General features: G+C 41.3%; 1 protein-coding gene and 1 long non-coding RNA gene across 4 annotated transcripts in view; one reads left to right on the top strand and one right to left on the bottom strand.

Moving 5' to 3' along the window:
- The window catches only part of LOC149102702 (uncharacterized), a 96048-nt gene that overhangs the window by 22505 nt on the left and 46435 nt on the right, over window positions 1-27108 (top strand). The gene's annotated exons all lie outside the window — the stretch shown is intronic.
- LOC149102704 (uncharacterized) overlaps window positions 1-27108 on the bottom strand; it is a 234512-nt gene that overhangs the window by 177798 nt on the left and 29606 nt on the right. The gene's annotated exons all lie outside the window — the stretch shown is intronic.

Raw genomic sequence — 27108 nt, 5'->3', positions numbered from 1 at the left:
CATATAATGTCCCATATTAGGCTTATAAGAGCTGTCAAGAAAACGTAGCCTGCGAACGCAGAGGTATTTCCGGCTGTCGCTTGTCTCCGCCGAAAATAACGTCTGCGAACCCGAGCCAGGAAACGATTTCTGTGACGTAGGATCACAGTTTAGCTCAAAGTAGCCCCAGAACTACTGCGCGAGGTATTCGCTGCGGGAGCACTCGAGTTTCATTCTATCATGGAATCTGATTGGCCAAAGAGAAACAAAAGTCATTACGTCACAGAAATCGTTTCCTGGCTCGGGTTCGCAGACGTTATTTTCGGCGGAGACAAGCGACAGCTGGAAATACGTCTGCGTTCGCAGGCTAAAGAAAACGCGGCGATTGACAGTTTTACTCTCTAGTCCAGTCCCCACTCCAACAACCCAGTTTCGTCACCAGACCCCTTCAAACGGCGGAAGAATTCAAAATGGCGGTAGCCATGGGAAAGTCGAACCTCCCACGTGTCTTCAGTCACTGCGTTTTTACGTGTAATTTTCTTCCTCAGGTCTTAGGACGTAGGTCGTATAAACAATTGCACATTACCCTGTCCAGAAAAAAAAAAAGAAAAAAAAAAGAACACGAGCTTCACGTACTTGGAGAATCAGCAAGAAAAGTAGGATAATTGCATTGAAAGGTAAGCTCTCCGATCTGAAACTGAGCTCGCTGAATATTTATTTACGCGTACAAATAAACTTCAGTTTTATTTAGCTGGTAATAAACTTAGCGCCAATACTATGGATTCATTAAATAAGGTCACTTATTTGACTAGATGAAAAATATTGGCTAAAACGTGTCAAACGCACAGCTACTCGAACTTTTAGCTTGCAGAAGATCTAACAGGTAACTTGTACTTGTATTATCTCAATATTAAACTAACACTTGTGTCATCGTATAAACTTAAATATAAGGCACAAAGTGTTGATCCTTGTGTTGTAATAAGCGATATTGAATGATCTTGTTGTAAATAGTGCTATACAAGAAATAACATCATTATTATTATTATTATTATTGTTATTGTTATTATTATTATTATTATTATTATAAAATTATCAATTATTACAACTTGGTGCCTACCTTATGACAGCTATCAGTAAAAGGTGATTAATAACTGTGTTTCAAAGAATCAATCTATTTCCATTTCTTTTCAAATCAAGTCAAAGGTCTCACTGGGATCCATCTGAAAAATTATTAAAGTAAATGTTTTTCTTCAAAATTGTCAATGTGGTGGTATATGGATGCATGAAGCAAAACTGTGAAGAATGTATTAAGTTTTATTTGTTATTTAAAAGATTAGCCACTGGGTTACGTTTGACAGCAAATGTTGTTTTGTATGATTAAGGTATTCCTAGAATTTTGAAGGTGGTAAGAGGTGGGGTGGTGTTGCGACTTACAGGTAGACTATTTAATAATCCCTGAAAATTCCCAAAGTCACCATTATATCATAAAAATATTGACCTAGACTTGATCTGTAAAGCTGTGACTTGGTCCCATGAAAAACAGGTAGAAAATAAGAAACCTGTTTTGGAACCTTGTGACGTGACAAGCGTGACCACATCATGTGATCAGGCACTCACGTGACGAGCAGAACCTCGTGCAACGGATATACTTTGGTAGTGTGCGAGTGCCAACTCGGCATTAAAAGTTTCTTATCACTATTTAGCCTGAGCTGTGATTTATTCCCTTTATAACTTGACATGGTGTCAGAAGTGGCTCTCACGCTTCGTTACTGGATGATGTGATGAACATTCGTCGCCACACTGGTGAGTAAACCGTCGACCGAAATTGGAAGCTTGTTCTGCGTGGCCGCCATCTTGGATTTGGCGAGATGACTGATTCTGCTGAAGGAGGCGCTGAAGGAACGTCAGCCGTAGCTCCGTTGATATTGCCTCCAATGAACCTGCCGCCACCTAAACCGCTCGTCGTAGATGATAATCTGGCTAGTAATTGGAAGCAATGGAAAAAAGTATGGCAAAGGTACGAAATCGCGACTGGAATTTACAAGCAGGAGAATCTTGTTCGAGTGTCAACATTGCTTTCGGTTATCGGCGAAGAAGCTGTCAAAGCCTTTGATACGTTCGCTTGGGGCGAAGGCCAGAGTGAAAACAGTATTACAGACGTCTTAGCTAAATTTGACGAATATTGCGAACCTCGCACTCAAGTCATTTACGAACGCTACCGTTTTAACAATCGTAAACAGGAGCCAGGCGAAAGCATTAGTGCGTACGTGACCGAGCTGCGTGTGATTGCGAAGAACTGTGCTCACGACGAAATCACACCGGACGAGATTTTACGCGACCGCTTGGTCCTTGGAGTCCGAGATGAGAAAGTACGCGAACGCCTTCTACGAGTAAACGACCTGACCTTGTCTAAAGCCATCGACATTTGTAAAGCGGCAGAACAGACTAGTCAGCAATTAAAGCTGCTTGCCAGTGGAACAGAGGAGTCAGTTGGTGCAGTTAGAACACAACAAATAAATGAGCCACCTCAGAACACACGAAGGCCACGTGACCCACCCATCCAGCGAACAGAATGTAGATTTTGTGGATATCAGCATGGAAATCGCCAGTGCCCTGCAAAAGGCCAAACTTGCCACAAGTGTGGACAAAAGAACCACTTTCAGTCAAGGTGCCGAGCAACCAACCCAAAGGTAAACACCGTAGAAGAAGTACCTGAAGAAGTTTTTCGTATAAGTAAAGTTGGAAGTAGATCACGTGCTTTGATTACTATGGAAGTCGGCATGCAAGGCAACCAACGTCAGGTGACATTCCAACTAGACACAGGTGCAGAGTGCAATCTCATTTCATTGAAAGATTATCAGCGTGCCACCGGTGATGTGGATTTGGCACAAGTCAAGCGCTGCTCACACAAGTTTATTAAAACTTACACCAATGAACGATACAAGATACTGGGGTTAACAGAGCTCCCTACATGGCGCCATGAGAAAAGAAATGTGTTGCCATTCAACATTACAGAAGATGACCTTGCCCCACTGTTATCATACAGCACATGTATTGGACTGGGACTCATCACAATTAATGACTGTGATAGCCCATCAAACGTCAGTAGTCTCGAGGATACCCCCAGCGTTGGCATTGCCGTAACAGTAGGGATTGCCGACATTCTAGAGGAATACAATGATGTCTTTGAAGGCTTGGGTGACCTCCCAGGCGAGCACCACATCGTCACTGATGACACAGTTCCACCTGCAGTACATCCTCCGCGTCGTGTACCAGTTGCTTTACGAAACCAGATCAAGGAGAAACTTGATGAGATGGTAACTAGTGGTATTCTTGCACCTGTAACTGAACCAACCGAGTGGGTTTCCAGTATGTTGGTCATTGTCAAGCCCAACAAGCTGCGCATATGTCTTGACCCGCGTGATTTAAATAAAGCCATCCGTCGAGAGCATTACCAAATGCCAACAGTGGAGGAGGTCGCGACCCGGCTTTCGCAAGCAAAGAAGTTCACGGTTGTCGATGCCAAGGACGGCTTTTGGCAGAAACGTCTTGACACTGAGTCTAGTTACAAGACCACCTTTAACACACCGTTTGGGCGCTACAGATGGAATAGGATGCCGTTTGGCATCTCGTCAGCGCCAGAAGTCTGGCAACGTACAATGCACGAGTTTGTCGAAGACCTGGAAGGAGTGGAAGTGATTGCAGACGACTTCCTGATTGCCGGATTTGGCAATACAGAACATGAAGTAAACCAGAGTCTTGCAAGAAATGAGCGCGCCTTTCTCGAGAAATGCCGTTTGTGGAACTTGAAGTTGAATCGTGCAAAAGTGAAATGGCACCAATCAAGCGTGAAATTCATGGGTCATCTACTCACTTCTCAGGGGCTAATGCCTGACCCAGAGAAGATTCAGGCTATATTGCAGATGCCTGAACCTGAAGATGTCACTTCATTGAAGCGATTCCTGGGGATGGTGACCTATCTTGCTAAGTTCATGCCCCACTTGTCAGAGATGACAGAACCACTTAGACGTTTGGAGGACAAGAATGTAGAGTTCCAGTGGTTAGAACAGTACTCCCTTGCCATGAAGACAATCAAGAAATTCCTGACAGAGGCACCTGTCCTCCGTTATTACGATATAAACAAGCCGGTCACTGTACAATGCGATGCAAGCCAGTCTGGCTTAGGAGCAGTACTGCTGCAAGATGGTCAGCCTGTCTGTTATGCCTCCCGTGCCCTCACTGACACTGAGTCTCGATATGCGCAGATCGAGAAAGAAATGCTTGCCATCACTTGGGCATGTGACAAGTTCGACCAATACCTCTATGGGCGAGACAAAATCACTGTCGAGACTGACCATGAGCCATTGAAGTCTGTGTTCAAGAAGGAAATTCACAAATCACCCAAGCGCCTGCAGCGAATGCGCCTGGCCCTACAAAAGTACAATCTAGAAGTTCAATACAAGAAAGGAACACTCATGCACATTGCAGATGCCTTGAGTCGTGCATATCTGGAGACCACTGATGGGGCTCAGACCGAGTTTTGTGAGATTCGTGCACTCGAGATGGTGAATCACGAAGAGTATATTCGAGTTGAACCTTCGAAGCGAGATGTCTTCCGACAGCGAGTCGCTGAAGATGCTGATATCCAGGAACTAATCCGAGTGATCAAGCAAGGCTGGCCCGAAAAGAAAAATTGCCCTCCTGCTGCTCAGCCATACTATGACGAGCGAGGCGAGCCGATAGAGTCACAAGGTCTGGTGTTCCGTGGAGAACAGCTTGTAGTGCCTGTTTCACTTCGAAAGGAAATGTTAAACCAGCTCCACAGCAGCCACATCGGCATTGGAGGATGTGTTCGCCGTGCCCGTGAAATATTGTATTGGCCACGAATGAGTGCTGAAATCAGAGACTTTGTGTCTCGTTGTACAATCTGCCAAACATACCGACCAGAACAGGCCCGCGAAGGGCTTCAGCCACATGAGCTGCCTTCACGCCCTTGGCAGAAAATTGGTGCTGATCTGTTTGTTCTTGGACAGCAGACATTCCTAATCATGGTTGATTACTGGTCCAATTTCTTTGAAGTGGTTGAGATCCACAAGAAGACAGCACAAGCTGTTATTACTCAACTCAAGGTGCAATTTGCTCGCCATGGTATTCCAGAAGTACTGATTACAGATAATGGTTCAGAATTTGACAATCGGGAGTTCCAGAGTTTCTCCTCTGAGTGGAATTTTGATCACCGAACCTCTAGTCCAAGATATCCACAGTCAAATGGAAAAGTGGAAAATGCTGTGAAAACCTGCAAAGGACTTCTTATGAAAGCGAAGGACGACAAGAAAGACCCACTATTAGCAATCCTCGATTGGCGCAACACCCCAAGTGAGGGGTTCAGTACCTCGCCAGTTCAGAGGCTAATGGGTCGACGCACTCGTACTTTGCTACCAACAGCTGCAGTGCTCCTCAGGCCAAACAGTGACATTAAGACGACGGCGAGTAACCTAGCAGCTAGGAAAAGATTGCAGTGCAAGCAGTACAACAGAGGCATCAAGAACCTTGCCCCCTTAAAGGCAGGTGATTCAATCCGCATGAAGTTGCCTGGGGAGAAGAAATGGAGCTTAGGCCACTGCACGCGCCCTCTTGCCCGACGGTCGTACGAAGTTGAGGTGGAAGGACGGCGCTTCCGTAGAAACCGCCGCCAGCTGCGGTCTACTATGGAGCCGTCACCAGAACCATGCAGCCCCATCGATGAGCCTCATCAAGCTGAGAATGAAAGCAAGCCACCAGATTTACCAGAGTTCCTGCCAGGACAGATCCACACCCAGACCCCTGAGATTGAAGTGAATGATTCAATCCCCGCCACAGAATCTGTCCCGGTCAACGAAGATCCCATACCTGCTTTCCAGCCCAGACGCTCAGAGAGAGCCAGACGTGCCCCAGCATGGCTTGAAGATTATGACTTGAACACTTGAACATTGACTTGAAACACTTGAAATAGCTTTAGTTTATTGTTGGACCCTATTGTTTTTGTTCTTGCTAATTTTGTAAGGGAAGGGGATGTGACGTGACAAGCGTGACCACATCATGTGATCAGGCACTCACGTGACGAGCAGAACCTCGTGCAACGGATATACTTTGGTAGTGTGCGAGTGCCAACTCGGCATTAAAAGTTTCTTATCACTATTTAGCCTGAGCTGTGATTTATTCCCTTTATAACTTGACAAACCTGGACTGTGTGCATGTGCTGAATGGATCTTGAGCTTTGTGAACGAGATGGGTGTAAGAACTGACTTGCAAAGGAGTTGGTTCCACTCAGCAAATTCTCTTCCTGAGTTTCTTGATCTGTATAGCTGTGACTTGGTCCCACAAAAAACAAGTAGAAAATAAGAAACTTGTTTTGGAACCTGGACTGTCTGCATGAGCTGAATGGATCTTGAGCTTTGTACACAAGATTGGTATAAGAACGCAAAAAATTCTCTTCCTGAGTTTCTGTGCAGGAAAGACGGTACTGTCTTACAACAAAGCTGATACTTAGGCCAAGTGTGAAAGAAAATAATTCTTGAACAGTCATTATGGTAAAGACTTCACAGGAGTATGTCTTTAGAACAAGGTGTAGGTCTAACAGAATTTCGTTAATTTTACTAGGTTCATAGGTTCGCTTTCAGTTTTGTTATTACTCAATTTCAATTTGATTGCAGAAAAGATCTTGCCAGAGTGTAATTTTCAGAATAGTACTATCTTGGACACCCACAATGCAATGGTAGCATGGATAAATTAGGTGAGTAAGTGTGTCAGTGTTATTACATGATTTATTATATGGCTTTAGCTTGTGGTCGATATAACGCGCGCTCTGATTGGCTAAGAGCGAGATCTGAGTGGTCATTATGCAGCTGTAATGCCCACGGGCCGATTACGGATTATGCAAATTAGGAAGAGGCCGGCTCGGAAAATTCAAGCGCATTGAAAGGATGAAAGCCGATTAAAAACAGTAAGAGAAGTAAATTTAATTCCGAGTAGCTAAAAGTTTAGGGATTTTTCCTTAATAAAATTTATATAGAAGTTGTTTTTGACTTACCGGTAACCTTGGCAGGCACTAGTGAAAAACAATCAAGGTTTGCCGAGTGTTGAGTAAAGCTAAAATCACTAAGTGAAAAATACCATCAGCAGATGTGTCACGTATCCCGGAGCACAACACCACGAAGAAACTTATAAGTTATCATCTTAGTCACAACAATTACCGAAATATTGAACTCCGTTTCAGTTCTCATCAAATAGATTCCCTCGCTTTAACACAAGCAAGTGTAAATCAGCTTCCAAGATCATCAGATGTAACCAATCGGGTGGTTTTTGTCAGTAGCAGTGTTTCTGATAGCTGCAGGAAGTTTTAGATGCTCACAGGGCTTGAAAAGTTCATTCATAAGTCCCAGAATGATGAAGGTCAAGATATGTTGTCGAAAGCGAATGCGAAGATCGAGTTATTCTGACCAGTGCATTCTGAAGCATTAGTATTTTCTTTCACCGAAAGACCGTTGGTTTGGACTATTTTGAAACACTTTCTGTCTTTTCTATATACGTTGACGTTTCGCCACAAAAATTGGAAAAACTCCCTCATCAAGTTGTGGCAACACGATACTAAAATACCTTTTTGAGGGCTGTGACAATCATTTTTCCCGTAAAGAAATACAGTGATAAAGTTCACTGACTGTGTAGTTTTGCCCTGGGTTTGAGATGATGAATGAATCCATAAATGTGCGCATCGCCGGATGTAAATTGACGATTTCCGCTCGAATATTTTTTTCTTCTTTAATTCGTGAGCCATATAATAAACAACTTAATAACCTCGACCGTTCGGTCGTTACGGAAAAATCTCAAACCTCGGCCTACTGTATTGACCTTGCTATCGCTTGGTCAATACGGCAAGACCTCAGTTTGAGATTTTCCCGTAACGACCTCACTCTCGGTTATTAATAACTACTTAATAACCGAGAGTGAGGTCGTTACGGGAAAATCTCAAACTGAGGCCTTGCCGTATTGACCTTGCTATCGCTCGGTCAATACGGTAGGCCGAGGTTTGAGATTTTCACGTAACGACCGAACGGTCGAGGTTATTAAGTTGTTTATTATATGGCTCATCAATAAAGAGAAAAATCATTTGAGCGGAAGTCGTCAATTTACATCCGGCGATGCGCGCGTTTACCGATTCATTCATCGTCTCAAACCTAGGGCAAAACTACACAGTCAGTGAATTTCACCACTGTATTACGTATTCCGTTAAAAACACTCATTTCTTTACGGAAAAGTCACTGTCACAGCCTCAAAAACGTATTTTAGTATCGTGGTACCACAAGTTGATGGGGAAGTTTTTCCGACTTTTGGGGCGAAACGTCAACACATATAGAAAAGACAGCAAGTGCTTCAAAATTGTCCAAACCAACCGTCTTTCGGTGAAAGAAGAATGCACTTCAGAATGCACTGCTCAAAATAAGCTTAACTCGATCTTCGCATTCGCTTTCGACAACATATCTTCGCCTTCTTCATTCTGGGATTTATGGATGAACATTTCAAGCCTTGTGAACGTCTGCAGTTATCAGAAACACTGCTACCGACAGAAACCGCCCGATTGTTTACATCTGATGATCCTGGAAGCTGACACTTGCTTGTGTCAAAGCGAGGGAATCTATTTGACGAGAACTTTGATGGAGTTCAATACTTCGGTAATTGCTGTAACTAAGATGATAACTTATAAGTTTCTTTGTGGTGTTCTGCTCAGGATGCATGGCAGATCTGCCGATGGTGTTTTTTACTTAGCGATTTTAGCTTTACTTAAGACTAGGCAAACTTTGATTGTTTTTCACTAGTGCCCGCCAAGGTTACCGACTGGTAAGTCATCAATATAAATTTTATTAAAGAAATATCTCTAAACTTTTAGCTACTGATATTCTCATACTGATTTTAATCGGCTTTCATCGCTTCAATGCGCTTGAATTTTCAGAACCGGGCTCTTCCTAATTTGCATAATCCGTAATCGGCCCGTGGGCATTACGGGAGAATAATGCCCTACAATTCAGTGACAATTAACCAATCAGAGCGCGCGTTATATCGGCCACAAGCCAAAGCCATATAATAAGTAGTTAGTATTGTACAAGCAAACATTAGATACCTTTAGAAGGCATTATGAGTATGAGATATACAGTTGAACCTCTATTAAGTGGTCACACTTGGGGAAATGGGAGGTGGCCGCTAAATAGGAGTTTGTTTACCTTGAATATTTTCAACATCGGGTTAGTTTCTTAGAGATCATGGAGTCACTTCAAGACAATCATAATAAACATGTGTTTGAATGTTTTAACATGCATTACTTTCTATTTTGGACTCTTATCTGCCATCACCTTTTCCAAAACAAAGTTAATTTAATATGTGTATTAAATTTTAGGTAGCTGTTAAATAGGGGCAAAGACAATAGAAACACCCTCATTGGGACAAGCAAAAGGTACGTAGCCATGGCCGCGTAATATAGGTAACCAGTTAACAGGGGTTTGATTTACAGTATTTTACTGGCAATAATTTCAGGACTTTGATAACTGGTGGCTTACTGTGATAGGTGGCTGCTTAATAAACGTTTGACTGTAATATGACTTTTGACTTCAGTGCAGTTACTTTTCCTGTTGCTGACCATTTGAATAGGGGAGACTGTACTGATATGAGATTGGAAGGAAACCTGATAATCATAAGTACTAGGTACTCATACTCAGATCTCAAGGTTTATATTCACATACACTGTATGGTCAGTCTAAACCGCAGACTGCGGACTGGGGCTAAAATGCAGACTGAGGGTAAATTGAAGACTGCAGACCAGGGTTGAAATGAAGTCTACAGACTGCGATGATCAATCAAATCTTCACATCTTTCTCCACAGTTCAAATAGACGATCTTTCATATAATCACTTGTAATGATAGATCTGGTAACGTAATTCAAGTAAATAGTCTACGGTCTGCATTCTGCATTTTGCCCCTTGCCTGCAGTCTGCATTTTATCCCCACTCTGCAGTCTGCAGTCCACAGTCTGCGTTTTACACTGCCTGATTATATCCCTTGTTATGGGGTAGTGAAGTTTTGTTGAATGCTTTATGGACTTCTTTTTATGTTGCATAACTGTAATGATTTGATTTAATGCCCTCCTTCCAGTAAGCACCCTCTGTCTAATAAGTGTTCTCCTTTGTGTTGTTTTTAATAAGCAGCCCTATTTTGATAAGTGTCCTTTTTACAAGTTAAAAGCCACCATACTAAAAGTAATATTCAAGACATTGCCATATGCTGTTTTGATGAATGAATTATGAAATCTAATCTATTCCATTAAAAATGAACTAGTTTAAGTTAAAAGAAATAGTAGTAGACAATAATTATTGTACTGTTACTATGGTACAATGATACTGTTATTCTACAGCTTTAGAATGATAAAAATAAAATTCAGTATGGTATTCTTGATTTCAGATCATTACTGTTTGCAGTAAGTTTGATAGAAGTGGAGGAAGACAATGTATACCCTCTTGAAGTAGTTAATTTTAAAATGATTGTATTTAATTGTAGCCTCTTTAATGTTCTTTGGTGCCACAAACCTTGCTGGAATAGTCAGGTCGACATGACGAGGCCAAGGTTTGAGATTTACCTGTAAAGACATCACCTTTGAGGTTAATAAGTTGTTTATTATATCTATGGCCTTTTGCTTTTTTGCAAGCCTGTAATCAGCCTGTGGGCATTACTAGAATGAGCCAATCAGGTAAAAGGTGAAGGATGCAGACAAGCCAAGAGGTCAATCAGGCCAGAGCTTATCCCAGTTACTGTAGCATGAAGCAAAAAGGAATATTTCTACACTCCCCTTGATGGGATGCTAGTCCCTCACACAGTTACCCCCAGCGTTAAATTCACTGCTACCCATTTTTACACCTGGGTGGAGAGAGGCACTTTGAGGGCAAAGTGTCCCTCCCAAGAACACAATACAATGTCCCCGGCCGGGGCTCAAACCTGGACCAAGTTGAGCGCACTTACCATGGGGTCACCATGCCTTCACTAGCCAATCAGAGTGTTTGTTATATTGGCTACAAACACAAGCCACATAAAAATTGGTTATAGTAAACTATCTCCTAACCTCTCGCCTCTTCCTGTCTCCTCTCCTCCCTCCTTCATGGCATCCCACATTCTCTCCCCCCAATATAAACCTTGCAACAGTGAATCTCAGCATGAGTTCTTGACAAGAAGCAGGGTTTGTTTGTCATGTAGGATCAGAGGGATTCTTATTTGCTGGAACAGACACTATTGATTGCCGGCAAAACTTTTGTTGCAGATGAAATCAGATCTTAAGTTAAACAGCACAGTACATGTGTAGTTAAAAACAAACCATGCAAATGACTTTGAAGCGAGCTCAAATTCTGGTCCTGCAGTTGGATCTCACCTTGATATTATTATAACTTTTCTTCCCAGAGGTAAGACCTACCACTTGTATCAACCCAGTCTCCACATATCAGTTCTCCCCCAATACATATGTCCCCTTCTGTTATTTGTTCATATATAGATTTAGACAAGCCTAAAAAGGGAGCTCCTGCGCCGGGTTGTTCAAAGCCTGATTAAGCTAACCCAGGATAAGTGTTGTGAGTTTTGTAACTTTGCTGTGATGTTTTCTGTCTGAGTGTGGTGTGGCCTTCTGTTTTGAGTTTGAATAATCTGAAAATACACAAACCAAAAGCAGTGAAAAACTTTTGTACACAAGACAAATTTATACTTTAGTAAACTTTTAATCCTGGGCTAGCATTAACCGGTCTTCGGACAACCTGGCCCAGCTGTTTACAACAACTGAGGTTAACCTGACATGAGCCCATGATCCAATTGAAAACCAGCACTTGGTCAGCAGTCAACTTCAAAAACACTTGACCTTCATAAGCTCTAAACTTGAGCTGGTGATATGGTCACGTGATACTGGTCAGCAGATGCCTTCTTTTGACAGGTGTCAATTGACCATAACAGGGATGTCCAATATCAAAGGACGTTATACACGTAAACCAAGGCTGCATGTCTCTGTCAACCTATTAGCTGGAGTATGGCCACTATCTTGCAGGACTCTGTTGCTGTCAACATTGTGTCGCCATCGCCATTGTTCGTACGTGTCCACAAGCAATACCGCTAGCCATGATAACCATGAGAAAATCAATTCATGGGTTTCTTTTTCTTTCCTATGTGAGTATGGGGCTCCTCTTGGTGACCCTTTGGGCAGCCAGAGCTCTAAGGCTAGTTATGAAACCTTTTCCAGATACATGTATAAACTCTCTCTCCAGGTGTTGGCCCCATCCCCTTATATGAAAAAAAAAAATGTAAGTTTTCTTACCAGATTTAAGCCCTGTTACTAGATGTTGGCTCTCTGCAGGGTCCGAAATTGCGCTTTTCTGGTCGCCAATGTGACTAAAACTTTTGCACTAGCGACCAGAATTTCACAACTGGTCGCCAGCGGGAGATTAACTATTTCATGCCGGCAGGTTTCTTTCACAGGTCACAGGTCACAGGTCACAGGTCACAGGTCACCAAAAATATGCCAAAACGTCATAAAACAGATGCATACGAGTGCGTCCTAAGTGCAACTATAAGAGCTCTTTTTTGAAAAAAAAATACGTACGGGAAATCAGTTGTAGCACTGAAATAAAAAAAAATTGATCCAAAGAAAGCCAAGACTTATTTCTGTTGAAAATATAAATTGTTTGTAGCCTTTCAATATAATATGAAAATGAAAGAGGCTTACACTGATCTGTGAATTATGCATTTACTTAGCGTGATTTGTGAACCAATGACTTTTGCGGGAATAATTCACTTTTTTTGGAGATTTTATCGTCATTAAAGCTCGTAAACTACACCAAACTAGATGTAAAACCTGCCCATTCCATGCAACTGAGAACTAACCACAGTGACAGTGAACCAGGAGGACCTAGAATCTAGTCTGTCACGATGTGTCACACATACACACAGCATTTCGATGCATCAAAATGGAGGGTTCTGTATGTTTTGCGAAACATGGATAGAATTTGTATTTTTATGTAACACATGATTTAGCCTTTGCATTTTTACGTGAAAAGTGATTTTTTTTCTGTTAACGTGAAGTTGTTTTCGAATTTTTTGTGATGCGTGAAAAGGCCGATTACAATGCGTGGAATTGTTTTCAGAGTAGGTATAGGGGACCCTCTTGTTTCTGTTTAGTACATACTCGTTGTAGAGATTTCAAAAAAAATGTAGAAATAAAACAGTTCAATTTACTATCATAATGAATTTTCTTATTAAGATAAAATATATTAACACTACATGTCTGAAAGCTACATTTCAACCCATTTCGTACATATACCACCCCTAGAAATTTTTTCATTAAAATTATAGAGTAAAACATTTTTAGTTAGGGTTTGTTGCATGGAAACTTTGATAAACCTCTCGGGAATCTCAGTAATTGTTACATGGCGAAATTTACTGAGTGTTTTGATTGTGACCTGTGACCTGTGACCTGTGAAAGAAACCTGCCGATTTCATGCCACGATAATTACACAAACAATAGCTTTGATTTTCAGCCAAATTGATTGAAATAAAATTCAAAGCCGCCCGCCAGTTGATCACTTCCTTTTTACCTTTCCGCTGCTTTTGAAGTATAAAACCGATTTTCCTGTTGTCATAAATTTACCACAACGTCTGACAGCGACGATCAGTGCAAAGCTTCGCTGCCATGTTTTTGCAGCGGTTTCCCATAACATACGTATTGCGGGCGCGAGAGGCCACGTGCGTTCTTTCGCCATGAATATTTATCCAGGCGATGTGGTGTCCAAAGATGTTCTGAAATCTTTTTGTAATTTATGACAAGGTGGAGACGGAACATCCGCAAAGAAATTAGATGAAGATTTAGATATTCTCTGGGCGTCAAAAGGTGGAAATGTAGATCTGTCAAAGTGGTCAAAAGATGATTTCAGCACTGGTTTGATTCCTGATTACATCGATTGCAAATATTTTGCCGGCAAGCAGGTGGTGACCAAAAATTTTGGTTTGTGTTTCGCTGCAAAGGAAAACTTTTATTGACACTTTTTGGTGACCACATTTTTCCATTTCGCGACTGAAAAAAAAATTCAGTCGCCAGTTGGCGCCTGCCGAAAAAAGTTAATTTCGGACCCTGAGTCTCTTCTCAGGTATTAGTTCTCTCCAGAATGAGATGTTGGCCCTATTCCAAGATTTATCCCTCTGTCCAAACGTTGTCCCTCTTCTTACATATTAGCTATCTCACAACATATTGGCCCTCTTCAAATATAAGCCCCTTCTCCAGATGTTGTCCCTCTTTGTGCATATAAGCCATCTCATGACATATTGGCCTTCTTCGAATATAAGCTTCTTCTCCAGATGTTGTCCCTCTCTTTGCATATAAGCCATCTCATGACATATGGGCCCTCTTCGAATATAAGCCCCTTCTCCAGATGTTGTCCCTCTCTTTGCATATATGTCATCTCACAACATATTGGCCTTCTTTGAATATAAGCTCCTTCTCCAGATGTTGTCCCTATTTTTGCATATGAGCCATCTCATGACATTGGCCTCTTCTCAGATACAAGCCCATTCTCCAAATGTTGTCCCTCCTCTTACATGTAAGCCATCTCTCAACATATTGGCCTTCTTTGAATGTAAGCCTTTTCTCCAGATGTTGTCCCTATATTTACATATAAGCCATCTCATGATATTAGCCCTCTTCTCAGATACAAGCCCATTCTCCAAATGTTGTCCCTCTTCTTACATATAAGCCATCTCACAACATATTTTCTCTCTTCTTAGATATACATGTAAGTCCCTTCTCCAGATGTCATCCTTTTTCCTACATGTAAGCCATCTCCGGACATGTTGGCCCTCTCTCCAGATACTGGCCCTTTTCTAAGATATTCTGTAGGCCTTCTAACCACATGTGGGCCCTCCCATCAGATGAGTCAGTTCTGCAGATGTCGGTTCTCTTTGATGAAACACATACAGTTGTATGAATTCTCTCTCCATATGTTGACCCTCCTTGAGGTATGATCCTCTCTCCCAATGTTGTCCTCTTTTAAGGTGTAAATCTTATCTCTGCATTTTGATGTACTTCTTGCAGGTGGATCCTCTCTTCTCAGATTTAAGCCATCTCCCCATGCTGGAGGGAAACTCTAAGCTTTGAGGAACAGATAATGTTCAAGGAAAAATATCTGAGCAAATTTTTAAATCAAATAGGGACTCAAGTGTTTGGTATTCCTCAAATATATTTTGCATCCCTGGATATAACCCTGCTCCTAGATGAAAGCCCTTTCCCTAGACATAAGCCCTCTCCTCCTAGATGTAAGCCCTCTCTAGGAACGTAAAGTTAAAATAAAATAAAGTTAATATTCTCCCTGGATATATGTCCCCTCCCATGATATAAGATATATAAGATGTGGATCTGCTTTGGTTGTAACTGTGTAAGAAATTTTGCCATGCTCATAAAAAGGCATTACAAACAAAAGTGTCAGTTGGGGTATGCTGTTAATAAGTCTTTTGCAAAAAAAAATTAGGTAGCTATTCAATCAGAACGCATTAGAAACCTTTACTGCCCGTCATCCAGTCAGATGACAAAAAATCCAGCTATTTGATGACAGCGCATGCATATAATTGAAATGTGATAATCTTGGCACAAGTGTATCCCGTGATGTTAAATTCACGAACCCAGCTTTGAAGGATGTAAATCATGGAACAGACAATTACAAATTTGTTTTGTCTACTGAAAGGCAGATTTTGTTAGTGACGGTCATAAAAATGGTAACTTGGCATTGATTATTAATTTCCGCTTTAGAACTGTTTATTTAAAATTAGTTTCTTGTCAGTTGAACTGCTGCTGTGCAGCCTAAACAATAGCAGAAATGTTTGCGATGGACAATTTTGCATCTTATTTGTGTTATTTTTGGTCTTTTATTTTAAAATGGCAACTGGTATGAAATTTGAGGGATCAGATGAGGGTAAAACATTTTTTGTTTCAATTTTTTGTTCTTGTTTAGGTGTCAACAGTGAGCAGCTTCAAAGGTTGAGAAGATGGCTTTCATAAGTTCTTCTAACATTTTCATGTTAACACGAGGGGCGAACTCAGTAAGTTATGCTGTTAACAAGTTTAATGTAGATTTGATTATTTGAGGTATGCTTTATGTTACTTCGTTGATATCAACATATTTATTAACTAACTTAAGTTTATTAAAATTAAAATCTGTGACAAAATCGCTAAGGCAGAATCAGTTAATGGGACAAAAATAAACAATGTTTCCAACTGTTGAGAAAGATTGAGTAATTATCAATGCAGATTTTGATTCAGATGTTAAGATACGATGTGGCATTAGCAGTAGCAAGGGACTTGCTCCTTGAAAGATGTGTTAGCCAGCCAAGGTTTTGCTGGCTGAGAAAACCAGAGGCGCCTCACCCTCATTAACTAACCCTATGCTAGAAGTTGGTTATAATCTGCGGGTTGTACTCACAACACCCTTCCTACCACTCAAGGTGTAAAAATAGCGCTAACCCTCCCCCCACCCCCAAGTGTGCTTAGTTGGTCATACGTCTACTGGCTGGGAAATTTTGACAGGAAAGTTTTCTAAGAAGAGGAGACATCTCTGTTTGGAAAAGTTAAGCCAGGTGCAAGTTAGCCCAAGTGAAAGCTAAAATCAAAACAGTTCAAAATAGTTATTGAGCTGTATTGAACTATCTGCATGATTCAACTGATTCAGTTGATCTTGAGCAAGCGTTAGTGCTGATCCGCCAACTGAGAAGAAAACGCTTTGTTCAAATAATGTTGTTACCTTCCACAGAGGTAAAAAATAGGTCCGCAATGCGAACTTGTGTAGGATTTCAATCAAATAAGAGCTATTGCACTGTGGATAAATCAGAGAAATTGTAGCTTTACAGTGAATATTTATACATGTTGTCGTTTTGTAGTGATGAACGTCAAGTAAAGATACCTTAGAGTCCTGGTTATAAGATCCCAAGCTGCAGACGAAAAAACGGTTACAGGAGAAATATGTTCGGACTTTAGTTTCCAGGAAATTTGCTCCCTTAGGGTTCGGTTACACGGAACTCTTTGTCGTGGTAAATAACCCTTTTACCACGAGATACTGCATTTAGTGAGCATGACAAATATTTCCGGAGGTAAATTTCCTGTGGTTAATACCCATGGATACATAAAAAAGATCACGTGCAGCGCCCTTGACATTTAATGTAGTAAGTTGCATTGGTGTTTTGATGTCCAAGGTATTACGAGCAAATCACGTTTCTCCGTTTGTCATTAATATGTAACCGAAAAGGGTAAAATGGTTTTCCTCCGTGCACTATTTTTGTTACCTTGGCAAAATCCCGTGTAACCGTTGTGTCACAACGTGTACTAAAACCCAGGAAAAAAAAAAACAAAAAACAAAAAACAAAAGTCAGCGGACATATATATATCGCCTCAAGTTATTAGTGGGGCGGGGTCATTGAAAGAGTCATTGAAGTAAACACATTTTGTAGGTTAGGCTTGTTTTTCGCAGCAGGGGCGAAAACAGATGACATCGAAAAGCAAGTGCACACGAGAAGATTTAGTTTTCGGTTGCGATTCTGGACCGTGCAATCAACAATAACGTGGCCTGTTTCGTCGGGATGCCATATGACGTGCTACATAACTGGGTCAATTAATGTTCACGAACACAACTTTTGAATCGCGTTGGCTTGGGATGTTTACTGTGGGAACAGCTTTATTTCATTAGTTCCAGTGGAGACAAATAGTTCAGTTAGCCTCAGCTCTTACGCAGACGCCCCCCCCCCCCCCCCCTTCCCCGCCTCAATGTACATGGAACTGCAACAGAAATGTAGTTTACTTTTATTCGTTAGCGGAAATATTAGAATCGCTTGCCGGTTGCACGGAGTTTGTTTGCGACAAATCAGCTCCGATTGCAAATGTCAGCTAATATTGGTGCTTCCAGCTGAGAAAACTGTATGTAAATTATACTTTTAGAAATTAGGTTTTGTGCTTAAACGTGACCAGTACCTGTTAAAATGTTTAGCGTGAAGTTTGAAGGGAAATGCAAATATTTAGTCGTTTTAAACTTGTGAGTCTACGGAAACTACACCGTCACGCAACGTATCAAGAAGTCATGGTTTATCAGTCGAGAGGACCTCAACTTGCTAACCATAAATACACAGGAAAACACTGGGCTTTATCATTTTTTTATCTGTCCGTAAAACTTCGGTTGTTGATATAAAAATGCTGATTCTAGCAACATACGGGAGTGGAAAGTAATGAAATCAATCAAGCGTAAATGTTCTTCCGACAGTTGCAGACTACGCGGCGCGACATGCACAACTAGAACATACGACTAGAATTTCACTTTCCGCAGAAATTGTCGGGATTTTCATCTGATCAAAGAAATTTCAATGTGACATAATTTAAATATGTAATTGCAGAAAGTTCCGAGAACTGTAACTTTGTATGATTGTTGTATGATTGACTGATTGTTCCTTATTCATCCAAGAATTTCGCGCATATACAGAAAGCGAATGTTTGCCCACCTTATAATAAATGGCGCGTCAAAAATAAATACGGCAGCGAGTGTCTGAAAAACACTAAGACCTAAGGCCGAAGACTCCCTCCGAATCTCAAAACCAAGACAAATTCGCCAAGAAACAACACCCGCTAAGAGTAATCACACTAATGGCTGCCGCACAAAAACACTCAACCTTTTGCTAGTGGAACCTAGTCTACACGCCAAGTAGAAACCACGTGACAAACGCTTTGCTCTCGTGGACAAACAAATAAATAAATAAATATCGCTTGCGTTGACAAAGTGTGGGAAATCCCACACAAAAACCAAAGTTGTTCAACGTAATGACGAAAAATGTTCAACGTTATATTCATTCGCTTCACCAGAACACAGGTAAGCACCATTTAAAACTTCAGCATCAGTAAAAATAGGTCCGACTTGACTGGGGACCAACAGTGAAGGTACGGGTTTGAAGATAAACGTCAACAAAACGAAGATGCTCAGACTCAATGCTAGGAGACAAGATCCTCTAAAGATAAACGGCACTGATGTAGAGGATACAGACAGCTTTGTCTATCTAGGGGCCACTGTTAACAACTTGGGTGGTGCCGAACAGGACATTCGGAGTAGGTTAGGTAAAGCTAGAAGTGTTTTTCATCGACTTTCAAAGGTGTGGAGAACAGGTGAATTCCACCGAGAATCTAAGATGAGGATCTTCAAGTCAAACATCATTGCTGTCCTGTTGTATGGATGCGAGACTTGGAGAATGACAAAAGCGGATGAAAAAAGGCTTGACACCTTTCTTCACAAATGCCTAAGGAGAATCTTGAAAGTCCATTGGCCCATGCGTGTGCCCAATGATGAAATTCGGAGAAGAGCGGGAATCGAAAAGATCAGTACACAAGTGCGACGCAGGCGATGGAAGTGGATAGGTCATGCTCTGCGTATGGCACCAAACCGAAACCCACACGTGGCATTATCCTGGGCACCAAGTGGAAAAAGAAGTAGAGGACGGCCAAGGGAAACATGGCGGAGAGCTGTGGAGAAGGAACGCGCTGAGCTGGGACTTACATCGTGGGCCGCAGCAGCAGCTGTGGCCAAGAATAGGGACAGATGGCGAGCATTGATCTCCGGCCCTATCCCCCACTCGGGGGCAAGGAACTAAGAGATACGTGTATGTGGAACGACGTTAATTATACTTCACTCGCGTTTTGTTTGGTTGCCATAGCGATCGGGATCCGAATTCGGCCACTGCTGGTTGAAATTGTTATTTAATATGTGAATTTTCATAAAAGCCCATCAAGAGCAGTTTGTAGACCGGAGTGTCACATTGTGTTTTAGATCTTCACAACTATTTGCAGGAAAGCTTCTCTGAGCTTTTACGTCTTAACTGCGCCCATAATTCAAGTTCAATGTCATACAAAGTCATATTAAGGAATAGAAGGGATTTGGTACTTTTCCTGCAGTATGGCCGGTGACCCTCTTTTCATACAACGCTTCCCTTTTTACTCAGAAACGACGTTTTCTAAGTGTACGTAGGACATTGATTTCCACTCCTTCGCTCGCTCCTTCTTTCCGACTTCGATTCATGTTAACTTTTTAATGAATCCGCTGACCAGAAGCAGGACATTAAGCTTTCTTAGTCGCCTGCGTTTCAAAGTCCGTAGTGGTGAAATTTTTTTCAAATCGTTGAGACGATTGAAAGTATGTTTTATTGTGTGTTTTTTTGGACTTAAGCATAGAGAACTTCAACCCCATCTCCACCGTGAAATTAATTCTCGTAGTACTGAAATACTGAAATTTCCATAATCTCACTGGTCAGCCAGTTAATGGAGGTTGAAAAAGCGGTCGGCTGTACACAGGCCCAGTAGACTGATCATATCGATTGACGGGACACAGGTAACAATCACGGACTCACATTATTGGCTTGTAAATCGGACAGATCGTCATGGCTTTTTTATGCCATGAGAGGATGGTCGATCATCAAATTCAGGGCGTGAGAAAATATTTTTGTCGGGCCAGCGTATTTTGAGTCTAAAAATCGAAATGATTCAAGCTTTATTTACAGGACGAATTGCTAGATGATCAAAAGCTTCACGTTATTTAAAGCCAGGAAACGGGAAGAACCGTCGGGAAATAGTTTATCGTTATAGAAGCGTGCATTAATCAAAAAAGAGAACAAAAAAAAAAAGAGAGAGAGAGAGAAAAAGGAAACTTTGAAACAAAAAATATATACAAAAGCGAATAATCCGCACAGTCCGAGATTTGAACCCACAACTCCCGCTCGGAAGGCAAGCTCCATACTCACTGCGCCACGACAACATATCTTGGGTAGTTTTGAGTATCAGGAGTGATTATTAACTGGGTAGGAATTGAACCGCTGATTTATGTAACCTTCGGATTTTGCACTGTAAAATTGATTTAAAAAATTGTCGCACAAGGGAGATTTTGTCAATTTATTTCATTTTTTTTTTATAAAGGAAAAAATAATTTTACGCCAGGATCGAGAGTCGAACTGACGACCCTCGATGTTCGGAGTGAGAGGCGGGCACCAAACCATTGCGCCAACTTGACTCGACACAGATTCGCAACGAGAACTTGACTAGATATGTGTAGCAGTGGCCCGCACTATGGTCAGCGTGACGTACCTAAGCAGCGCACACGATGTTACTTTTGTAGTGAATGGGTTTTTGGTGAACTTTGTCTGACGAAAGATATAAAGTAAAAGTTATGATCCTCGGCTTTGAAGTATGTAAAACGTGGAACAAGCAAGGAATTATTAGTTTTTCATGCTTACAGTTAACGCAACCATCTTTAACAAATAAAGAAACCTAAGCTTTGTATTCCACAATGATAAAACACGACGGGCATACACCTTATTCCAAAATGGCCGCCATTTAACTATTCTTTTGTCTTGTTGCAAATTAGCCCTTGTTGCCTCGTTCTTAAACTCGAAATTCAAAAGAATATTTTCCCTTTAAACGAGGCAACAAGGGGTAATTTGCAAGTAAACAAAAGAGCACTAAAATGACGGCCATTTTGGAATAAGGTGTATTTGAGAACACGAGGGAATGTAGAAAACACGAGCCGCAGGTGAGTGTTTCCTGCATTTCTCGAATGTTCCCAAATGTCCGGAGTGTTTTATTACAGTGTAATACACACCCTGGGGTGTAAAGTCCAGCTCCACGTCCCTGTCGTACACCCTGGGCAACGTCCTAAAGTAGGGGAGCGCCAGTCAGGGTGAAGTACGGTGGGGAAGCCTCATTCCTCAGGGCCGCTACGGTAACCGTGAAGGCCTGACTGGAACCCCGAAACGGGGCGGCTAACGAAGCTCTGGTGAAGCTACGAAGGCTAACCCCCTACGTGGTGGATTCATTGGGTTACTGAAACCGAAACTATGGAAAACTTTGCCGGGTCTCTATTACCAGTAGAGATCGAGCAGGGATCTTTAAAACCGAATTATGACCATAAGGTCAAGAAAGAACGAGAAGGAAGCGAAGCCCGCGGATGAAGCTGTTCTCTCCGAAATTCAGAACGTAGATAGGACAATGGAATGTGCGAACTCTATACGAGTCTGGAAAGGTAGCTCAACTGGTCGCAGAGATGGGACGTTATAGACTGGAAATCTTGGGAGTCAGCGAAGCTAGGTGGAACCAATTCGAGGAAAGTGAGTTGATCAGGAAAGCGCAATCGACATTCTCAATGCTTATGCCTGTGTGGAAGGAAAAATGTATCAGATTGCAAACGAAGCTCAGGATTTTCAATACAAACGTGAAGTCTGCCCCTCTGTATGGTTCGGAAACTACTGACCAAGAAATTGCAAACCTTTATCAACAAGTGTTTAAGGAAGATCTTGAACATCCGCTGGCCAGAGGTCATTTCAAACGAAGAACTATGGGAAAGGACACAACAAATACGTATAGAAGAAAGCATTATGAGAAGAAAATGGAAATGGATCGGGCATACGCTACGGAAGCCTGAGAATAATATCACCCGTTGCGCTTTCGAGTGGAACCCTCAGGGGTCTAGAAGAAGAGGTCGCCCAAAGCAATCCTGGAGGCGAAGTGTGATAGCTGAGCTCGCCAAGAATAAGTTCACGTGGATAGAGGCAAAGCGAACTGCCAGTAATAGAGTTAGGTGGAGATCCATGGTTGACGCCCTATGCTCCCCTTTAGGAGCGAAGATGGCCTAATCAAAACACACACCCTAGGCTTCTTCATTTGCTTTATGATATAGAGGTAATGCGGTGAAAAACAATAAAACACGCTTTTTCTATGTTTTATACTCTGACAAAACATGGGTTTTTGACCAATCAGAGCGCGCGCAGGGTCCTATTCATATAAAAATGATAATAAAATATGATTTTATCACTGTTGGTCGTATAGAAGGTAGAGACGGAGCTGATTATTTGCGTTTTGGAAAATATCGTTTTTAAAATTTAGTTTATTGCGTTGTTGCAGAAAAGAAAACATTATAGATGTGTTTCCCGCAGACAGTGAACTTCGCAATTTGCATCTTGTGTTTCTTCTTGCCCTTTAATTTTACTTTAAACGGAAAGTTAACAGATAAGGTAAGGTTAACGGATAAGATTAATCACTTTTTCTCGCTGTTTGTTTTTATTAGGTATCAACAGCGAGCTGCTTCAAAGTTTGTGGGCTTTCGAAGACATCACGCACGCTATCAACAGTTCTGTAAACGTGATGGGCAAACTCGGGTAAGTGGTATTGTTTACATATTTACTATGAATTTGATTAATTGAGCCATGCTTAATATCAGGGCATTCAATTAACCCAAGTTTACGAGGATTTAGAGACGTTTAGGTACGGAACTAGACAGATTCTAACTGGTTGAGGCCTTTCGTTGTAAGTTGAATTGGGCGGAAACTTGAATAGACGTCAACAGTGATTTTTAAACCTGAACAAAGGGATAAAGTCGTGCCCGTTTAGGTACAACCACTCGCACATGAAAAATAACCTTTCCGAGAAATCGCCCTATGAAAGTGTGAAAGTTCAAGTGCGAAAACGTGAATAGAGATAAAAGCAATCTCACTACGATCCGTTTTGAATCGTGCCAGTTTTGGCAGAACTGCAAGCGCATCTAAAATTCGAATATGCTGTTTAAGTCTAAGTTTTCAAACGTATTTGCTATAAGTCTAAGTTGTCATGTGCTCACGATCATGTGCTTTTGGAATAATTTTTTAAGTCTCTTCATTGGTGGGAAATATTTGTACTTTTTAAGCCTTCAAGTTCTCTTCTTTTTCAGATGCCTTGAAAATGACAAGTTCAAAAAAGTGGCCAAAGAAAAATTCTCAACCTTGGAAGAAAAGCAAAAACCGCCACCTCCCCGCCAGTTATCACTACATTTTTTTTATATTTATAGCGAGAGGTTTCAACTCTCGTCCTTGTGGTACAACTTTGTACGCACGCATGCGCGGTTCGTATCATATATGCAAATTAAAATTTTTCTAAAGGCTTTTGGCGGGAACTGTTTTGTCTATGTAAAGTTCACTTGTGATCTCTATCTTCCAGATGCCTTGAAAATGGCCAGTTTAAAGAAGTGACCAAAGAAAAAATGTCAACCTTGGAGGGAAGGCAAAAATTGATGTGGAACACCGCCACCTCCCCGCCACCACCACTAACTAGCATTTCTTTTATACTTATAGCGAGAGTTTGGTGCTCCAATCCTTGTGGTACAGTAGCCTCTAGTAGGCGTGCGTACTAGGTGAGTGTCCCAGTTACAAGAACTGTAAGTCCGACTGTATTTTGTGACTGTAAGTAACTGATAACTTCGTGTCAGGTAACCCATAGTTCAAACTTCAGGTTGCCCGACACGAAGGTATCGGTTACTTGTATGTCGTAACTGTAAGTAACTGATAACTTCGTGTCAGTTTAAGCTTCGAGTTACCCGACACGAAGTTATCACTTACAGTTACGACATACAAGTAACCGATACCTTCGTGTCGGGGACTGAACCCGAAGTTTGAACTTTGCTTAAACTTCGGGTTAGCTGACACGAACTTATCAATTACTTACAGTCACGTAATACAGTCACGACTTACACAAGGATGGAAGCACCAAACTCTCAATAAGTATAATAGAAATGTGGTAGTGGTGACGGGGAGGTGGCGTTTTTTCACATTAATTTTTGCCTTCCTTCCAAGGTTGACAATTTTCCAGTGGTACTCGTCATTTGTAGGGAATCTGTAAAAGAGTCTTGCAAGCATGGTTTTCAGTAAACTGACACAAGTATATAAAGTGATAAAATTAATTTATTTTGTCATATTACAACAAACAAAAACCAAAAAAGATTAATATACAGTACAGTACATCGTTATAAGAATTAAAGCTAAGTCCGTAACTCTTCGTCTTATTATCTCCGCTGTATTCTGAAGATGTTGTGATCATAATAAAACCTTCATTTACGAACCTTGTGTTATTTATCCTCTGAGAGCTATAACCTTCTTGAGTTACCGCGATATTAACAATATGTGGAACTAGATTATGAACTAATGACCCGCGACAGTGTTATATTACAAAACCTTTCAGAAAAATAAAACGATTACATTCTGCCACTTTTTTCCTTGGACAACTACAAAGTTTACGAATAATAAGTAGACTTTCACAGAATTTTTAGTCCCTTCAACATAACTGCCACTAAATAAACTTTAAAAAAAAAACGTAAGAAAGGTTTAAGGATATTAACCTAGCGGCGCTGTATGTGAACAACAACAGCAACAAGGAAATTAGAATGATTACAGATTAGCAAATTAACGTTAGTTTTTCATGCGTCTGTCCTGTTATTGATCATGAATTTTGTCATAACATTGTGGAAGTGGATGTGGATCCACGAGGCGATAGCCGAGTGTATCCGCAGACTGCTTTGGCAATGTTATGACGAAATTTATTGTCAATAACAGGACAGACATATGAAAAACTGACTTCAATGTCTTTTTTTTCTTTTTTTACGATAACAAATTGTCAAACTGAACGCTCTCGCTCGTTGACGCATCGCATAAATTATAAATTCATGTTTCTGTCTGCTTATTGACAATGAAAATTAGCCAATGAGCGCACCAGAATTTCTGCTGTTATCGCATCTAAAGATTTGAATAGTCCAGTCCTGGTCACTTCTCTGTCACGTAATGCTACGCTCTTGGGGACCGTTCATTTTTTATGAGGGAGGGGGGCCATGTGGGATTTGGGAAGCACCATTTAAAAATCGCATGACCCCCCTCAGCTTACCAATTTTTTCACATGGCCCCCCCCCTATAGCGGTCATTTTTTGGGATGGCCCCCCCCCCAAAAAAAAAAATTGAACAAACGATATTTAGATTTCAACTTTTTTAATATTTCTCTATTATCCCCCTCCTTCACGTTATTGTGCTCACTATGAAGACAATATTTACAATCTCTATACGACAGAGAGCTGTTGTTTAAAAAACAAATCAAAAGAAAGAGAAGTCAATTTCGGATCTCCTAGTTATGGCTCGCCCTGAGCGTGTGGCATTTGGCCTCTCATTGGCATCTTCCTCATCTGAATTGATGAATGCAAGAATGACGTCACTTGAGTCATCTTCTCCCCCAGAGTCAATGGCATCACTGTTATACTCATCATTGTCACTTTCATCCCTTTCACTGCTGTCAGCACTTGCCCTGTTGTCATTTTGTGTCACTGTCCTGGCATTTCTCAGTGTTGGTTGGCCAGCTCTGAGAGGACTCTTCTGCTACAACCATGAATGTCTTACAATTGCCTTTACTTTCTCACTCTTGCTGCTTTTCAAATGCTGCTTCAGCCCGTGGTGGTTTTAGTACTTGTTTAGTCCTGGAACACGTAGCTTTTTAGGCTTGGTTAGATCTTCGCACAACTCAGTCCAAGGATAATCCTCCTCCCTACTTAACTTTGCCTTTTCTTCTGCTCTCTTTTTCCTTTTAAATTCCAGCACTTCAAGATGCTGAAGATAATCCACCACAAACTTCGATCTGACAATAAACTTATCTGCAAATAGAGCAACGCTCTCTGGGTCAGATAAAACCAGCCTGCCACTTCCATGCTCTTTCTTCTTTATATTGTTAATCCAATCGGGGAAAGAGCGCATTACTACATGAGCATCATGAAAGAGGCTCATTCCAAAATGCGCAATAATGGCGAAAGCCACGAGTCATTTAAGAAAAGGTTTACAGCTGAATGATCCAGGCAGTTTGACATCTTACAAGCAAAAGAAGCAATCTTTCTAAGTGCGGATGGCTGTTCAGAAAGGGCGAGTGAGTTTTCCATGCAAGGGTACCAGTTGAAGCCCAGTGATGGAAGAAAACTGAACTTCTCCATCAAAGAGCACAGAGCAATGGTGGAAAAGTTGAATGTCATATTGAAAGATGTAAAGGAACACGATTCCACACTCTTTCAGTCCAATGGGCTTGCTTTAAAGCAGGGCGAAGAATTTGCCTACAGTTTTAATGTAAAACAGATCAAATGTACAGAAGCTAAGTTGACGAAGGTCACGCAGGACATGGAAGCACTAGAAAATAAGAAGAGCAATTATAACAGCATATTCAAAGGCATACTCAAACAGCACATCAACAAA

This window comes from Orbicella faveolata, unplaced genomic scaffold, assembly GCF_042242905.1.
Source record: "Orbicella faveolata isolate gen_17 unplaced genomic scaffold, um_ofav_v1 contig_35, whole genome shotgun sequence".
Taxonomy (NCBI): domain Eukaryota; kingdom Metazoa; phylum Cnidaria; class Anthozoa; order Scleractinia; family Merulinidae; genus Orbicella; species Orbicella faveolata.
The sequence above is the reverse complement of the archived record's forward strand: the minus strand, read 5'-3'. Positions and strand labels throughout refer to the sequence as shown.